Below are 17,746 nucleotides of genomic sequence, written 5' to 3' on the forward strand. Positions count from 1 at the left end.
ATTAGCGAACAATTACTGTAGCATCACTGTGGCAAATTATGGATTAATTAGGCTCATTAAATTTGTCTCGCGAATTAGCATCTAGCTGTGCAAAAAGTTTTATAAACAGATTTTATTTAGTACTTCTAAATAGCAAAATTCTCTTTGATGTGATGGGTCTAAAATTTAGATAGGAGGAAACGAACACGCCCTTAGTCAATCAGCCTGGCCCAGCACCATAACTCCATAGTGCTAACTAAGGTGGTTGTACATGTCGGATGTCTGAAGCTATGTTTGTTCTTCAGAGTCGGTCGGTTGAACAGCCAAGGGAGGAAGAAATGGTGATTGATTCTGAAAAGAAAAATGAACCGCTGCACCGTACCTGGAGCACGATACAATATGCGGTGGCCTGCAGGAAAGAAGAAGAGCGGATCTTTGCACTGTACAATATGTGGTTCTGGAAACAGTTTCCGAGATGCTGGAGGCTTGCACAGGAGTCATGCAAGTTTGAAGACGCAGCAGCGGCGGCGGCGGGCGTGGTGTCGGTGGGTTGGGTTGGGCGTTGAACACAACAACTACTACTACCATAGTAGAAGAGAGCATCGATCGGCTCGGAGACAGACACACACATGGTGGTGGTGTGCTTAGCGCCACCGTCCGTCCGTCCGTCTGTCTTGTGTTTGACAGCCAGTCCAGACCAGACCCGACCCGACCCTGGGTCTCTGCATGACATGGCAGCCGTACCAATCAACAGGTTTTTGTACTCGAATCGAAGGAAAACGATTTCTCTTTTCCTAGACTAGAGAAGGGGGCGGGGCGTTCCAAGAGAAAAAAAAAATACTGTTGCGTTGGGCCCATCCATCAAGATAGGGAGAACCTTTCGTGCAAGATAGTGAATGGGCCAGGCCCAAGACAAAGCCAGGTCTTGGGCTCGAGCAGAATGTAAGAATGGGCCTACATGAACTGATCGACATGCCTGGTCTGGGCTGTGACGGCCCAAGGCATCGCGTGATTTGAATCGGGTGCCATCATCCTCCTGCTGCTGCCTGCTGGCAATGGCATCTTGCCTGCCTGCGCCACCGTGTCACGCAGGGGTGGATGAGGATGAGGACAAGACGAAGGCAAGGCCGAAGGCTTCCCTTCTTCCCTTCCCGTCTCCCAACTCACCATCCCCAAACGCATCTTCCCGGACGAGGACGAGGTCACCAACCCCAGCACCCCCCCAAGATCCTCGCCGCCGACCCCTACGGCCACCTCCTCCTCCACGCCTCCCAACCGTCATTGACCGCCCCAAAAACCACTCCTGCTGCTGGCGCCAGTTAGTAGCCGGATACTTCGTCCTCAATGCCGCCGCCGACTCCTCCACGCTCCCCCTCCCCGAGCCCCAACTCATCATCAACGCCGCCAACCTCGGCATCATCGCCTCCCCCACTGCCTTCGCCGGCTACATGGTCGCCGAGCTCCAGCCCTTCGTCGGCGACGATCACGCCACCCTCCTCTGCTTCTCCTCCGACGTCGGCGAGTGGGTCGACAAGACCATCAGCTACCCGTGTTAGCATCGTGGATCGACTACCACGTGAAAATGATCGGAAGAAGTCGAGTAGATCTAATACAAGTCGAGTGCGAGAGAGAGAGAAGGGGCACGGGATCTATACCGTCATGGCCCTGCATCGCAGGAGCTGCAGAGGGGCCGCCATCGTCTCGGGTGGCGGTGATGCTAGGGGTAGTCGAGCTTCGGGTCGCAACCGAGGGAACGGGGATGAGGCAGCGATGTTGATGATGGCCGTAGGTGGATCTTCCCACCGCTGCTGCGCTTCCACTAGATCGGCTAGGGTTTAGACTGTCAGTGGGGTGGCGGCGGCGGTGAACCTCGTACCCTGTGCCGCTGGCCCCCACCTTTCTTTTATAGCGCAGTGCGACGGGGGCCCACCAGCTACGAACGAGCTGGAGCGCCCCCGATCAGGGCGCGGGTGAGAGGAGGCCCATCGGGCCCGTTAGGGTCCGAGGGTCTCTGGGAGATCAATCCAACGGTCTCCCCCTTGATCTCACCCTGTACTTTTCTTTTCCTTTCCATTTACTTTTACTCGTTTCGTCATAGATTTGTGTATAGAGCATGCCTCATCATCACGATCAACTGCCGGTAGATTTAGCAGCTACAATATATGCTTCCATTTAGAAACAGATTCTTTAACCTTTTTGGACCCTTGTAGTCCGAAAATCACAGGCTATCCCTTAGTCCCATGCCGGCTACGTGTTTCTTGAACACGCTGGGTGGTAAGCCTTTCGTTAACGGATCCGCAAGCATCTTTACTGTGCTTATATACTCAAGACTTATAATCTGATCTCGGACTTTGTCTTTCACAACATAATACTTTATATCAATGTGTTTGGCAGCACCACTTGTCTTGTTGTTGTGTGCATACATTACTGCAGGCTCATTGTCGCAGTACAACTTTAGTGGTCTAGATATGTCATCGACCATTCTCAGTCCGGGCATAAACTTCTTAAGCCAGTTCACCTGCCCCGTAGCCTCATAACATGCAACAAACTTGGCATACATTGTGGACGATGTAGTGACAGTTTGTTTGCAACTTTTCCATGATATTGCTCCCCCTACGAAGATGAACACATACTCAGACGTGGATTTTCTATCATCTCCTGCATAATCGGAGTCTGAGTATGATACGTAGGGATTCTGTTTTTCTGTATGTCAATATGAGGCCTTTTGTTTGTTGCAAATACCGCAGGACTTTCTTTACTAACTTCCAATGTTCTGGTGCTGGATTACTCTGGAATCTGCCAAGCAACCTGGTAACATAAGCTATATCAGGGCGTGTGCACACTTGTGCATACTGTAAGCTTCCCACAGCTGAAGCATATAGTACCATCTTCATCTGATCAACTTCATATTGATTCTTGGGATATTGAAATTCCCCATATCTGTCGCCCTTAACTATAGGTGCAGGTGAGGCACTGCATTTATGCATATTGAATTTCTTTAGAACCTTTTCTATATATATATCTTTTGAGACATTCCTAATACCCCTTTCACTCTGTCTCGATGAATTTTGATTCCTAAAACAAATCTGGCTTCACCAAGATCTTTCATCTCAAAATGTGAGGACAACAAACTTTCGTTTCTAGTAGCAGACTGACGTCACTACTTGCCAGTAGGATATCATCCACATACAGGATTAGAAAGATATACTTCTCATTCTTGAACTTTGTGTAAACGCAATTGTCCTCAACATTTTTTTTGAACCCGAACTCTTTTATTGTTTTATCAAACTTCAAGTACCACTATCTTGAAGCTTGCTTTAGCCCATAAATTGATTTCTTTAGATGGCATCCCAACTTTTCTTTACCTTCCATGACAAAACCTTTCGGTTGTGCCACGTAGACGATTTCATCCACATCCCCATTTAGGAATGCTGTCTTCATATCCATCTGATGTAATTCTAGATTATAATGAGCCACAAGGGCCATTATAATTCTGAAGGAATCTTTACATGAGACTGGAGAAAAAGTCTCATTGTAATCAATCCCTTCTCTTTGTGTGTATCCTTTTGCCACGAGTCATGCTTTAATTTATCTATATTCCCTTGGGAGTCATATTTGGTTTTGTAGACCCATTTGCAGCCTACTGTCTTGGCTCCTTTAGGAATTTCCTCTAAGTCCCAAACTTCATTGGTACTCATCGATTTGATTTCATCTTTCATGGCATCAAGCCATTTGGATGCGTATTCACTTCTCATAGCTTCTTCAAATGAGGTGGGATCATCCTCCATTTGAACTTCTTCGCTATTATAGACTTCATAATCATCAGGAATAGCGGACTTCCTTATCCTTTGAGGTCTCCCATAGGCCTGAGCCTATCGTGCCCCATCTATTTGGGGCTGCTCTTGCTCCCCTTCTTATATGGTAACTGGTTCTTCAGAAGCCTGATGGATAGGTTCCACATCCTCATTCATTGTTACCAAAGGAGGAGCCACTGCAGGTGTTGGCATCGCAGTGACTTGCACTGGCGGTGCAGTTACAGCGGGCAGCGAGAAGAAAGATTCCTGAATCACGGGATTGGGTGTATATATCCGCTTCTCCTCAAGATCAATCTTCCTAATTGTTCCGCTCCCTCGGATCATTTCATCTTCAAGGAAGATTGCGTGTCTCGTTTCTACAAATTTTGTGGATCTGTCTGGGCAGTAGAAACGAAAACCCTTTGACCTTTCTGGTTAGCCAATGAAATAACAAGATACTATTTTAGGATCTAATTTCGCAATAGTCAGGTTAAATACTTTTGCCTCAGCAGGACTCCCCCGCACCCGCAGGTGATTCAATGAGAGTACTCTTCCTGTCCACATTTCATATGGTGTCTTTGATACCGATTTACTAGGAACTCTGTTGAGAATATGAATGGCGGTTTTCAAAGCCTCCATCCATAAACTCACTAGCAATGTAGAATAGCTGATCATGCTTCGCACCATATCCATCAGGGTACGGTTACGTGTTTCAGCCACTCCGTTCTGCTGAGGTTCGCTCGGCATTGAGTACTGGGCAACTATGCCTTGCTCCATCAGGAACTTTGCAAAAGGTCCTGAAACTTGGCCATATGGGGTATGTCGACCGTAGTATTCCCTTCCACGATCGGATCTTACAAATTTAATATTTAAATCATATTGATTTTCTACTTCAGCCTTGAATATTTTGAATTTATCCAAAGCTTCAGATCTTTCTTTAATCGGGTAAATATATCCATAGCGGGAATAATCATCTGTGAATATTATGAACGAGTCATAACCATCCACACTCTTTACATAGAACGGACCACAGATGTCTGTGTGAATTATCTCTAATACAACTGTGCTCCTTTTGGCATTTTTCTTTATTTTCTTCACGAATTTTCCTTTTATGCATTCAATGCATTGTTCTAAATCAGAAAACTCTAATGGAGGAAGAATCTTATTTTTAACTAATCTTTCTATTCTCCCCCTCGAAATATGGACTAAACGACAGTGCCATAATTTCGATGACGCATCATGAGTTCTTTTCCGTTTTCTATTCGCGAGTGTAGACGAGAATACATTCGCGTTGTTATCGCATACGGAATTCACACTTTCATGCAACGATATCAAATAAAGATCGTTCCTTCTGAATGCAATAGAAATAACTTTATCATTACATTCTATTAAACACCTGCCATCTCCAGAAAGACAGGTATAAGCATCTTTGTCCAGGCACGACACACTAATTAAGTTCCTCTGTAAAGAAGGTACATATAAAATATCTCTAAGAATTATGATAAAGCCAATATCGAGTTCCAAGTGAACATCACCCACTGCTTCAACATCGGCCTGGGCTCCGTTGGCAACTTTAATTTTCCTTTCGCTTCCTTGAGTGGTTCTCGTCGAACGGAATCCCTGCAATGAATTTGCAACATGAATAGTTGCTCCTGAATCAATCCACCAAGTGGTTTTGGAATATTCTGTATATAGGGATTCTTTTACAAACGAAATAATATTCTCATCTCTGTTTTCCATGATCATCTTTAAGTATCTATGATAATTTTTCTTGTAATATCCCCTTTCTTTGCAGTAGAGACACTGGTCCTTCTCTACTAGAACTTGTCCATCTTGAGGTCTGTGTTGAAGCTGATGAGAGCCTTTTCCTTTAGAGGAGGAAGAAGAAAAATTGCCCTTGAAGTTGGCATTCTTTTTTCTGTTCACATAGTTTAAAGATCCGCCAGTGGTGGACTTTATCCTTTCCTCCTCCTGAACACACATCGCAATGGTCTTTTCTACATCCCAAGTATGTGGCTGGGTGTTATAGTTGACAACAAAAGTATCAAACTCTTTAGGCAACAAAGCAAAAACCAAATGGACAATGTGATCCTCCTTGAAGGTAAGGTCCAATGATTTAAGCTTGTTGTTCTGGTTGACCATACGATGAATATGCTCTCTGATGCCGCCTCCATTGTATCTTTCTGAAACCAGTTGTTTGATTAACTGGGTTGCATAAGTCTTTGAAGAACCAGTATACTGGTTTTTTAATTTCTCAAGATACTCTGTGACAGTGGCACAATCTGGTATTGAGCCCATAATGGCAGCTTCAATAGTGTTCTTTACCACTGCCAAGCATTTCTTGTTGGCAGGGAACCATTTTACATAAAGCCTCTCATAATCTGTTTTTGCTTTCTTATAAGAAAGATCTGTTTGCTTCCAAGAAGCATCTTTGTCTGTGTCCTCCCTCATAGGAATCACTGGCTCTGTGGGAGTCGGTGTAGCTAGGACCCAATCCAGTTCACCCATAATGAAATACAGATCTAGTTTTCTGTACCATTCATGGTAATTATCTCCCTTTAAGATATGAATATCATTGATGGAAAACATCATTGATAACCCTCCTGAAAACAATTCATGAGTGGTGAAAATATTAAAATAAATTCGAATATATTGTTGCATATTTTAAAACAACGTTGGTCAGAATTTAAAACATGCAATAACCTTTTGTACACAAGCACATAGACACGCTTTGGTTTGAATAATGCCTGGTCTTTTGGCTCTTGTGTGGACACACTTTGTACAGCCATGATTGAGAAACCGAGCCACAGTAGTTGCACATACTAATATAATTTAGTCCTGTGACCACCCTGCCTTTTGTCTTGTTCCAAGGTCCTTTTCTTGTTCCATGATACACCGTTGGGCATAATTAGAATTAATACATGAAAAAATATCTATCAAAAAATAATACCATAGTAATTGTAATATTTTCATTGTCAACGTTGGTCAGAAAATAACAATACTACAATTCAAAATAATCTATTTATCTTGAAATTTTAAATTCTCTCGTTGGTTCAAATTTAAATGACAAGACAAGCAATTATTAGAAAATTAATCTATTGAATCTTTGCAGCGGAAAAATCAAATTCTATCAAAATTACGTCTAATTTTATCTTTTGGAAGCACTGCATCAAAGTTCAATCAAATTTGAATTTGAAATGCACCAAATTCATTGAAATTCTATTGAAAAATGACTTCTGAAAAAAAAGAAAACCGATGCACTGTGCTACTATTAATCCAGCCCGCCCGGCCTTTCTTGTGCGCGGCGGCCCAGCGGGGAAAATGACCCGCACGCACCGCAGCCCACGGCAAACAGCCCGTTAAGGGCCTGCCTGCGCGCCCGCGCGTGCGCTCGCGGCCGCGCGCAAAACAACCTGGCTCTGATACCATTGTTAGCATCGTGGATCGACCACCGCGTGAAAATGATCGGAAGAAGTCGAGTAGATCTAATACAAGTCGAGTGCGAGAGAGAGAGAGAAGGGGCACGGGATCTATACCGTCATGGCCCTGCATCGCAGGGCTGCAGAGGGGCTCGCCATCGTCTCAGGTGGCGGTGATGCTAGGGGTAGTCGAGCTTTGGGTCGCAACCGAGGGAACGGGGATGAGGCGGCGATGTTGATGACGGCCGTAGGTGGGTCTTCCCGCTGCTGCTGCGCTTCCACTAGATCGGCTAGGGTTTAGACTGTCGGTGGGGTGGTGGCGGCGGTGAACCTCGTACCCTGTGCCGCTGGCCCCCACCTTTCTTTTATAGTGCAGTGCGACGGGGGCCCACCAGCTACGAACGAGCTGGAGCGCCCCCGATCAGGGCGCGGGTGAGAGGAGGCCCATCGGGCCCGTTGTGGTCCGAGGGTCTCTGGGAGATCAATCCAACAACCCGCTCCCCGCCCGACCCTTCTCCTCCCACGCCGTCCTCTCGCTCCATGGCAGGCTCTGCCGGCCAAGCCGCTCAACTACGGCCAGGCTGCCGCCGTGCTTGACAGGTACCGCGCCCTCGGGGTCAGCAACGGCAAGCTGTGCTTCGTCGACATGTACAGAAATCGGGACCCCACCGGCGCGCTCCAGGTCACCGTCTGGACGTACGCTGCCGGACCCGGACTCCACCGAGTGGGCGCTGGAGCACCAAGCCAGCTTCCACCACATCTGGGCTCACCCCACCTACAAGGCCGCCGGACTCCCCACCAAGATTCCCGTCCTCGCGCTCATCCACCCCGACAACTCCGCCGTCGTCTACTTCTTCCTCGACCACCACCTCTTCGTCTACATTTTGTAGGTTGGATACCTAGTGTGACTATTAAGCTGCTTTTATACTGTTCCAATTTCTAATGGTATTAGTACACAATAACGTATTTATTTACAAGTTCGTTATATCTTCACTACTTCACTTGTTGCTTTACTTGATTTCTGCTCACTGAGGTTGGACAAAGTTGCTCGACATTATTATGCCATCTGATTAGTCATGCTAGTTGTTGGATATAATGCACTGCAAAACAATTCTTGCATAAAGTGGACAATTGAACATTTTTGGGTATACTTTTGGCTGGCTTCACTTCATTACGCGGCAATATCTGTTCTGCTCTTGGGAAATCTGGCATGTAAATTACTGCTCACAATCTCTTACTCTATTTAAGATGCTTCCCCACTTACTAATTCTTGTTACTCCAATGTATTGCATCATATAAATGATTTCATATGCCTGACTCTGCTGAGTGATTTTTTCTGAAGCATACCTTTGACTGAGCATTCATTATATTTCGAGCTGATTTCCTGTATATTCTTTTCGATGTGTTGGAAATTATCGCCTTTTCAGTCCATATGTACAGTTTGGTCATGAGCAAAGATATTGTCTTCAGTCTGTAGCTGCAGCATCAATGTACAATTGTTTTTAATAATATGGCATAAAACTCATATGTCCTGCATGATGAGTGATTGCTGTCTGTTTTGTTGAATACATGCTTCAAGTCAGATTGCGTCTGTAAATTAAAGCATGACTTTTTTTTTTGAAAATAAAGATGGAATGGTGTTAAGTTGTAACTAAGAAAGATATTACTATGTGTTTGAAGGTCTTGCTAAGGAGGATACTGACAGTGGATCGCATGACGTGGACGCAACAGCGTCAGCGCATATCTGGTGAACACCCGAAGTTAGGGGCCGGGAATAGTGGTTATCCTTTTGTCAGGTGAGGCTAATAAGTTGTTGACGGCAATTGCCCAGATATATAGTGTTTCCCTGGACAATGCATCATGTGTTGACATGGATGGAAGCAATCGTAGGTTGTCTTACGCACCGGCACCATGATTTTGGTTTGTTCCTGCAGGTCGAGGATACATCAAGTTACTAGAGCAGTGTGTCGCTGGAGCATTTCATGAGGCAGTAGACTAGAGACTTTTTGTGATGGTTTGGCATGATTTGGTGGTTGCTTTCGTTTGGGTGGATTTTGTTGTTGGTAGAAGTTGCCAAGAAAACAGGAAGGCCTGAAAGCAGCAGAAACATTTGTCTCTGAACGTGAATTTTGAGTGATTCCTGTCTGTGTTATGATGCATGCAAGCTCATGTGAACAGGATCTGTGGTCAAACCAGTTTTCGATGCATGTTTAATTTACTGGAATTGTATGTTACATATATTTGGAAACAGCTGAAGAAAAGAGAGGAATGAAAGAGAGGCAGAAGAGCAGTGCAGGCTGAGACGAGCGACTGAGCGAGAAGGGAAGACAGGCTAACTGGCAAAGGAAAACCCATGCTTGCTCAGTTGCTCTGCTGTGTTCTGCTCTGAAACTGTCAAACTGATCCCTCCCTGCTCTGCTTCAATCTCTTGTGCTGGTTGCAAAATGGTGTTCCCTTGTAGTAGTATCGAGTTCGATGATGGAATTATGCGACTGAGGATGAATGGACATGAGCGCTCAACTGGTTTGGATTTTTTGAGTTACATTTCGGGGGGAAAGAACTGTATGTAAAAGATGCGATCTGTTGAAACAATAATTTTCCGTGTTGCCAATGCAAGTCTGTTTCTTCTTCTCACTTGCCATCAAGCCTGATCGTTTTGCGCAAAATGAACAGACCGATCCATGCCGGACAAAGCTTTCTGCTGCTTTCTGTAGTTTGGATGCTCTCATCTCAGGCTGCCACCCTGCCTCTGCTCTGCTTTTCTCGCTGCGCTGCGAGCTTCCAATCCAACCTGGCAACCTCGTCTGTCTCCCCCGGTTGCCGACCCGGATGATACGGCCGGAGGCAAGGCTCCCAGGTCCCCGCGCGTCCTCAGCTCCGCGCATGGTCGTAGGCCGGCTTCCAGTTCCAGTACCGTCAGAGTCTTACCGGGAACGTGGTACGGTACCACGTTCCCTGTATCGAAAATGTGGGTATATTTTTATTTTAATAGTATTTTAGATAACGTACCACGTTTTACGTTTCTCGATGAATCGATCTGAAAATTTTTATAAGCGTGAGTACATTACTTGGTCGACGACCCCACGGCCCGGCTGCACTTACTTATTATCCCAATTCGTAAGTTATGAAATTTACTACAGTACTTCGAAATAATTATGACTCCACTAAATATTTATTATATATATTAAATTCCAAAAATAGGAAAAATATAGGAACATCTTTCTACTGGATCTAACTTCCATGCATGGTCGTAGTGTTTCTTCCAACCCCACACCCCATCCCAACATGAACGTGACATGCGTAACAGGTAACATGGCCGTTCCATTTTCTCCTACCGTGAAGGTGACATGGATTTTTTCAAAGAAAAAGAAAAAGAATGTGATATAGTCGCCCTGCAAGTGGGGTGAGCGTCGAGCTGCATCCACACCAATCCATTCTCAGGAGAGAAATAAATATTATCCACTCCACTCCAAGCCTCCTCCGGCATGTACCAACCCAGCCTAGATTTCTCAGCGCATAATGTAATAAACTATTAGCCAAACTATGGTTACAAGAGCCAATAAAAATCCATTTCCCAAACTGTTGTTTCCAAGCACAGGATCACAACCACTGCACGCAACAGACGCTGCTATAAGCAGACAGGCTGCTATTTACTGTCATCATAGAAAATATAAAATGCTAAATATTGCAACAAATTCAGTTACAAACAGAGACCGAATCATAAATCCTAATAGGAAGATTAATATACTACAAAGCTGATTTGCTGAAGCTATATATGTAGCAGAAACAGTGAAACACTAAAATGAGTGTGAAGCTTGCAGTCCTTGAGATCAACTAGTCCTTGTCTGCAATCTAACCAATGTAGTGTCCAATCCTTTCTCAGAGCTGGAGATAAGGCACCTGCAGTCAAATAACACTTTTAAAAAAATCAAAACAAGACACAAAGTCAACGTATATAGCTTAAACAGGATGCTCAATAGGTTTTAACATGTGATGCCCAACAGGTTTCAATACTGATGCATCACAACTCTAAAACAACAGATGTACAATGTGATTTGCTATAGCATGATGTAAGAACCATTGCACCTTAATATATAACTGAACAAACTAAACCATTGCCCCTTTGTCTAGCAAATTAATATTCTGCATTAATGTAACTAAACAAACTAAACCAGAACTTACATAAGGCAAGAACTTCACGAGAGTGCAGGACCTTGACTAGGATCTTGACCTCCAAATAATATGTTTGTACCTGATGCATTGACAAATATTTTTCAGGGACTTATTACTACTACGGTAACCTATGCAAGGAACAAAAAGTATAATTAACTTTTCATCTAGGATGAGTGTGTTGGGCTGTACCTGATGGAATAACTAATTCCAGGTAGAATGAGTGTGTTCGTCCATGCGGTCGCATCTTGCTGTTTTTTCCGAGGAGGCCGCGGCGGCGCTGTCCCCGACGAGCCTCGCGGGGGTGTGGGCGGCGGCGGGCTAGCTGGAGCTGGGCGCAGGGTGGGGACCCTACGGCGTAGCCTGCGCCGCGGAGGACTGCTTCTTCCAGGAGGTGGCCATGGACCACGGGCGCGCCACGCAGGTGCTGCGGTCGTGCGCCGTGTTTCTGGGCGGCGAGGTAGCCGGGCCTGCCGCGGCCCTGCTCGCCCGGTGCCTGGAGGTGCTCGCGGCGTCCACAGATGCGGGGTTCGACGGGGCCGGAGCTGGCGGTAGGAGTTGCGACGGCGCGGCCACAAGCGAGAGCCCAGATGCAGTCCCGCCGTCGCCGCCGCGGACGGCGAGCTCCTCGAGGACAACCAGTGGTGGTAGGCGCTTCTTGTAATACTGGGACGAGCAGGAGGTGGAGCTGACGGCCGGGAAGCAGTGGCAAGGCGGAGGTAGCGACTGCGGTGGCAGCAGGCGAAGGCGAGGGTTTGCCATATGAAGAATCATAATCGTTGTCTCTCTCTCGTCTTATGTGCAGTTAGACGGGATGGGCTTGGCTGCTCGCTGCAAGCGGCTCGTTGTGATAAAATCACGATACAACGCATGGTTGCTACCCGTTAGAAATTGAATAGTTACAATCCCACACCGAGTCCGCACCAAACTGCTATAGGCCTGGAACCTATACCAAATCAATTCGCTTGCAGTGTCGGCTTATTAGCATCCATCCTAAATTAAGACCGAAGCAAAATCCAAACTGTTATAGTTATTCCAGCTCAAACCGTTTGCATGGCGAGATATAAGTGACGCGTGAGAGAAAATAATGAATGATGTTTTAAATCTGAACTCCCATATTTCACGCAATAAAATATCACATGGTATGGTGATGGATTTTTCCTTATTTTCCTAAACGGCATTAAACGGCCGTTTAGACGGGTCTAAACGGTAGACGAGGCATTGACGTTTAGTTTAGGCCCTAGGCAGAAAAATTAAACGTTGACCGGTTTAAACGGTCAGCGCATGTTTAAACGGCCGAAACGGAACGGTGCCTGGGCGATTTTAAACGCCGTTTGGGCCGTTTTTCTGTCCGTTTCGGAGTTGGGCCATTTTCAACTCCCAACCCGCCACGAGCCCACGAGCCCACGAGCGCTCTCCAGCCTCCACTTTTCTCAACCCCCGCCTGGCCGCCTCCATCTCCCAGCCTCCCTGGTGCCCGCCGCCACCCAGGGAGGAGTCGCCGGAGCACAGGGCCGCCGCCCAGGGAGGCGCGCCCGCCCAGAAGCTTTCCTCCGCGCCCTGCCGTCGCCCTCACCGTGGAGCTCTCCGCCGGCGCCCTACCCTCACCCAGGCAGTCTACTCCGGCGCCCTGCCTGTCGGTGTTTAACCGGCTGCCCACCGCGGGGTATACCCAAGGTGGTAAGTTTTGGGTGAGGGGACGCCGAGATCAGGAACTCGAAGGTGCAAGGAACACAAGACTTAGACAGGTTCGGGCCACACGGAGCGTAACACCCTACGTCCTATATGGTTTGTATTGCCTTCTGTATAGAATGACCTAATGATCTTCTGTTTTGAGGGGGGTCCCTGACCTCCCTTATATATCCGAGAGGCCGGGGTTACAAAGATGCTAACCAACCCCCTCCGAGGGATCACACCCAAACTGATCTCGAGTAGATCCTCTCTGTGTTGGTTAGCTCTATCTCCTATTTAAACGGGATAAACAAGAGATAAACAAAACAAATAAGAGACAAGACGGGCTTAATCTCTTAAACTTCGTAACGTGCCCAGCCCGGTGGCCTCGGGTCTGACAAGCCCCCGAGCTCTTCGTAGCTGAGCACTGCAGGCTTATTGAGTACTTTCGAAGCAGTCTTCGACTTCTTTCTGACGATTCGTCCTGAAGTCCTTCTTCGAGTACTTGCTTGGCTGCATCGAAGCTATGAGGTGCTCATGCCCCGAATTTTATTTCTGATATGGCGTAGCCCCCGAGCCTTAGGTTGATCCGGAGAATCAGGCTGGGGATCCCGCTTGTCAGTAGTCTTCCTTACCCTTCAAAGAAATTTGAAAAATAAGTAGTCGATGCCACGTACCCCGCAGCCCCCGAGCCTTGAATCCAAATCCCACAAAGTTTGGAGATAAGGGTCCAAAAATCGTGGCATGCAGGCTAAACAATGACACGTTAATGAGGAAAACGAAGGGACGGTACAAATGATGTAACTAGACCAAAGATTCGAAAAACCCCTTTTTCCGGGCTTATTAGCCCTGAAAAAATGATTAATCAAATATGCAATCTAATCAAATCACCAAATGACCCCTCATCTTCGGATTAGTCCATGAAACGGCGCTTGACCTTCAGAACAGTAATTTTCCCCCACTCCGCTGGTTATTTAACCCCGCGATGACTGGAGGGAAAAACCACGCTTTCAATCTGCATTCCATCGAGAATCACCAAATTCCCCAAACCAAGCGCCGCCGCCTTCCCCCAAGAAGAGCTCCCACCCCGACCTCCCCGCCCCTCTCCCCGCAGCCCCGAGCATCTCGTGGCCGGCGCATCGGAGATGACGTCCAAGAAGTCGGAGATCGAGGGAGTGAAGAAGGATGCGGAACCAACAACCGCGGAGTGGACACACAGTAAGTGCTCCCTCAACAATCTGAAAAAACTTGTTTCCGAGGGGTTGCTGCAAGAGAAAAATCTCGTCAACTGGCGCCCCTCTTTCCGTGAACCGTTCCCCATGGAGAATGTCGACGAAATCGTCACATTCTACCATTTTGCCGAACGGGGATTGGCCCTCCCCACTTGTTCTTTCTTCCGCGGCCTTCTTTACTACTACGGGCTTGAGCTCCATCACCTCAACCCGAATTCCATCTGCCACATCTCCATTTTCATCCACTTTTGTGAAGCATTTCTCGGAATTGAGCCCCACTGGGATCTATTCCGCTTCCTTTTCCGTTTGAAACCCCAACCGACCACGAAAAAACTCGCTGTGGTAGGGGGCGCCGGCATCCAACTGCGACAGCAGGCCGGCGAAAAATACCTTGCATATAAATTCCCCTCCAACCTTCCTGGATGGAAAAACCTCTGGTTCTACATCGTGAACCATGCGCCCCCCTGCCGACGAAGTCGAGCAAACCGCCCGTGGTGAGGGGGGAATGGAACCTTGAACCCTCCGGCATGGAAATGATCCAAGTCAAGGAGCTGCTGGAGGCCATCGACGCACTGAGGAAGGAGGGGGTGACCGGCGCCTCCGTCATGTTCTCCTTTCACAAGCGCCGCGTCCAACCCATCCAACAGAGATGTTGCCTGGGCTTCGAGTACACCGGCCCTGCTGACCCTTCTCGCATGTGCACAGAAGAGGTGCCAGATGAAGTCGCGCTCCAGCGGGTTCAGCGGGTGCTGCTGGACGTGAACACCGTGCCGTACGTGCCCACCCTGTACTCCGCGCAACATCCGCCCCCGCCGGTAAGTGCTCGACTTCTTGTTGCCGAAGAAATCGACTACTGCGCCGATACTGAACTGAGGGACTTTCCGCAGGGACACTCGGAACTGTACTGCAGCTACCCGCCGCAGCCGGACCTCCCCCGAGCGTATCACCTCCTTCCTTCTGCAGTTACGGCGGCCAAGAAAGCTCGCCTTGCTGCGATCCAGAGCCGCAACGATGCCACCGAACGCGGGGTCTCGCCAGCGGGGGAAGAAGCCGAGGGAGGCCCGCGCCCTGTTGCCGCCGTTGCCACCAAGGCGGCTCGCCATGCTGCAGTTCAAGGCAGCAGCGAGTCCACCGGGTGCGTGGGCTCGCAGGCGAGTGAAGGGACCGTGGAGGAACCGCACGGGGACAACTCCTCCGATCAGAGCGTGGAGTTGACCGACGCTCTGCCACCGGTGCCGAAGGGCCAGCGCCAGGTGCGCAAACGCAAGGCTCAAGAAGTCGAGTCCTCCAGGTACGGAATTACTGTGTTGGCTAATTCCAAAGTTTCCATGGTGCTGAGAACTGACAGCGTCCCCTTGCAGCCTCCCTGCTCCGCCGCCCGGGACGGAGCCCGAAGGGGTGGGGGCGGGCCCTTCTGCCGCCACGACGGTGACCATCGCCGTGGCGGGGACCCCTCCATCGGCCGATCAGACCCCTCCGTCCGCGGCGGGCGTCCCCCGTCGGGCCTGGCGGGTGAAGAAGGCTGCCAAGAAGAAGTCGACACTGTGAGTTTTGCTTCGATCGCTTGGAAAGCTTGGCCGCGCCTGCGTGAATAACCATGTTGTCGATGTCGCCAGGGCTGCAAGTGCGGTGCAACTCCAGCTGGAACCGGGCAGGGCTGCGGCGCTTGCCTCGGCTGCAGCAGCCCCCGGGCCCTCGGCGCCTGGGGGGCCTGTACTCGCAGAGGCGGCCCCTGAAGCGGATGTGGGGCTCCCCGACTTGCCGCCTCCCGAGTCCCAACAAGGAGGAGCCGGGCCCGGTGGCGATGAACAAGTCGTGGCCCCGGAAGCGGATGTGGGGCTCCCCGACTCGCCGCCTCCCGGGTCCAGGCAAGAGGGAGCCGGGCCCAGTGGCGGGGAACAAGTCGTGGCCCCTGGTGCCGCTCCTGCCAGTGGTACAGGTGCGCGCTTACCCGCCCGCGGCTTGATGCCAGGGTCCGAGGGCAATATGGTGACTACTTCGTATGCTTGCAGGTGTCCAGCCGCCGCCGTCCGGGGATGCCGCCGGGCCCTCGGAGGGTCCCCGTGAGGTGCTGAGGACCGGGCCAGGGTACCAGAACATCATCACCACCGACCTGGTGGATGATCTTCTGCTAACGGCCGAGAATCTGGAGACCTTCAAGAGCACCTTCAAGGAGTTATACAACTTCTCCATGGTAGTACTCGCGTAAAGTTCCAGGTGTGTGCATTGGTGAGTTGTTTAGTACTCATTCTCCTCCTTTGGCGCAGCATGTGATTACTAAATCCCAGAAGAAGTCGGAGAAACTCCGCGCGGTTGTGAGCGATGCGCGGGAGTTAGGTGCCCTGCACAAGCGCATCTCCGAGGAGAAGACGAAGAACTGCTATCTGCAGCGCGAGCTTGACATGCTGAAGCAGGAGAGGACTCGAGAGACCTGGCTGCTCAAGAATGACCTGAAGAACCTTGAAGCGGCCAACTCCGAGCTCCAACAACGGGTCAAGGAGCAACAAGCAGAGTACCAGGAGCAGCTCAAGGCGGAAAAGAAGGCGCACCAAGGTAGGCACCCGCTTCCCTCGAGTACTTTTCCTTAGTGATTTCACTTGCTTGCTGAAACATCTTCACCACAGAGCTTAGGAAAGTAATAAAACACAAAGAGGAGCTGCTTACTGACGTGAAGAATATGCTGTATCGTCGTACAGATGAAGTCGAAAGGCTGCAGAAGGTGATCGACGACACTGAACGGCAGTTCGTCGACTGCCTTCAGCAAGTCAAAGCGCTGGGCGAGAGGGACGAGCAGCGGCGCAAGGAGCTGGAGGACCTCCAGGGAGCCGCCCAGGAACTGGTGGACATGGTGGACCCGCCCGAAGAAGGCGAGGCCGGCCCGCGGCCCCTGCTGGGACGGCTCCGTGAGGCCCCGAAAAAGATGCTCAAGTTCTTATCTGAAGCACCAGTCGCTTGCGTAAGCAACGCCCTTGCGTACGTCAAGTCCTTCATGCCGACCGCACAGCTGAGCATCTTCGCGCAAGGGATGGCGGCGGACTGCTCGGACGAGCGGTTCGAGGAGTACCTGCAAGAGGCCCAACCTGTAGCAGAACAGATTGTACACAATGTACTGCAGGATTAGGGTGTATGAGACACTTAATCATTCTCTTATGTAAATGCTTCCCTTGACATCTCTACGTGTTTGCATGTCTTAGCTGAATTGGGATCCAGGCTTACGAGACTCAAGTAGAGACGCGTCCTTGGGTGCAACGACCCGAAGGGCAGCTAGAATTCGTCTAACAGAGTAGCCACAACTCGATCGAGCGGGTCTAGACTTGTTAGGGAATAACGCGAGCATCGTCGCGGGGGTGCCGTGCGTAGGGCGGAAAGTCAGGACTAGCTCGAGTGCGGTGACTCTGATTGTAGTCGAAAACGCTCGTGCTTATGAGCGTGCTCCGTAAGCTGGGTGAGACCCGGGCGGACGGATCGAGCTTGTTAGGAG

General features: G+C 49.2%; 1 long non-coding RNA gene and 1 pseudogene across 1 annotated transcript; one reads left to right on the forward strand and one right to left on the reverse strand.

Annotated features, from left to right (window-relative positions):
* Positions 1 to 1,034: 1,034 nt before the first annotated feature.
* On the forward strand, positions 1,035 to 9,739 carry LOC112892899 (annotated as a pseudogene).
* A 1,031-nt stretch (positions 9,740 to 10,770) lies between these two features.
* LOC112895792 lies at positions 10,771 to 11,719 on the reverse strand. Its single transcript, XR_003229272.1, has 3 exons — positions 11,555 to 11,719; positions 11,375 to 11,444; positions 10,771 to 11,092 (listed from the first exon to the last, which is right to left on the reverse strand). It is a non-coding gene; the product is annotated as an uncharacterized LOC112895792 (long non-coding RNA).
* Positions 11,720 to 17,746: the final 6,027 nt, after the last annotated feature.

Source organism: Panicum hallii, chromosome 5 (genome assembly GCF_002211085.1).
Source record: "Panicum hallii strain FIL2 chromosome 5, PHallii_v3.1, whole genome shotgun sequence".
Taxonomy (NCBI): domain Eukaryota; kingdom Viridiplantae; phylum Streptophyta; class Magnoliopsida; order Poales; family Poaceae; genus Panicum; species Panicum hallii.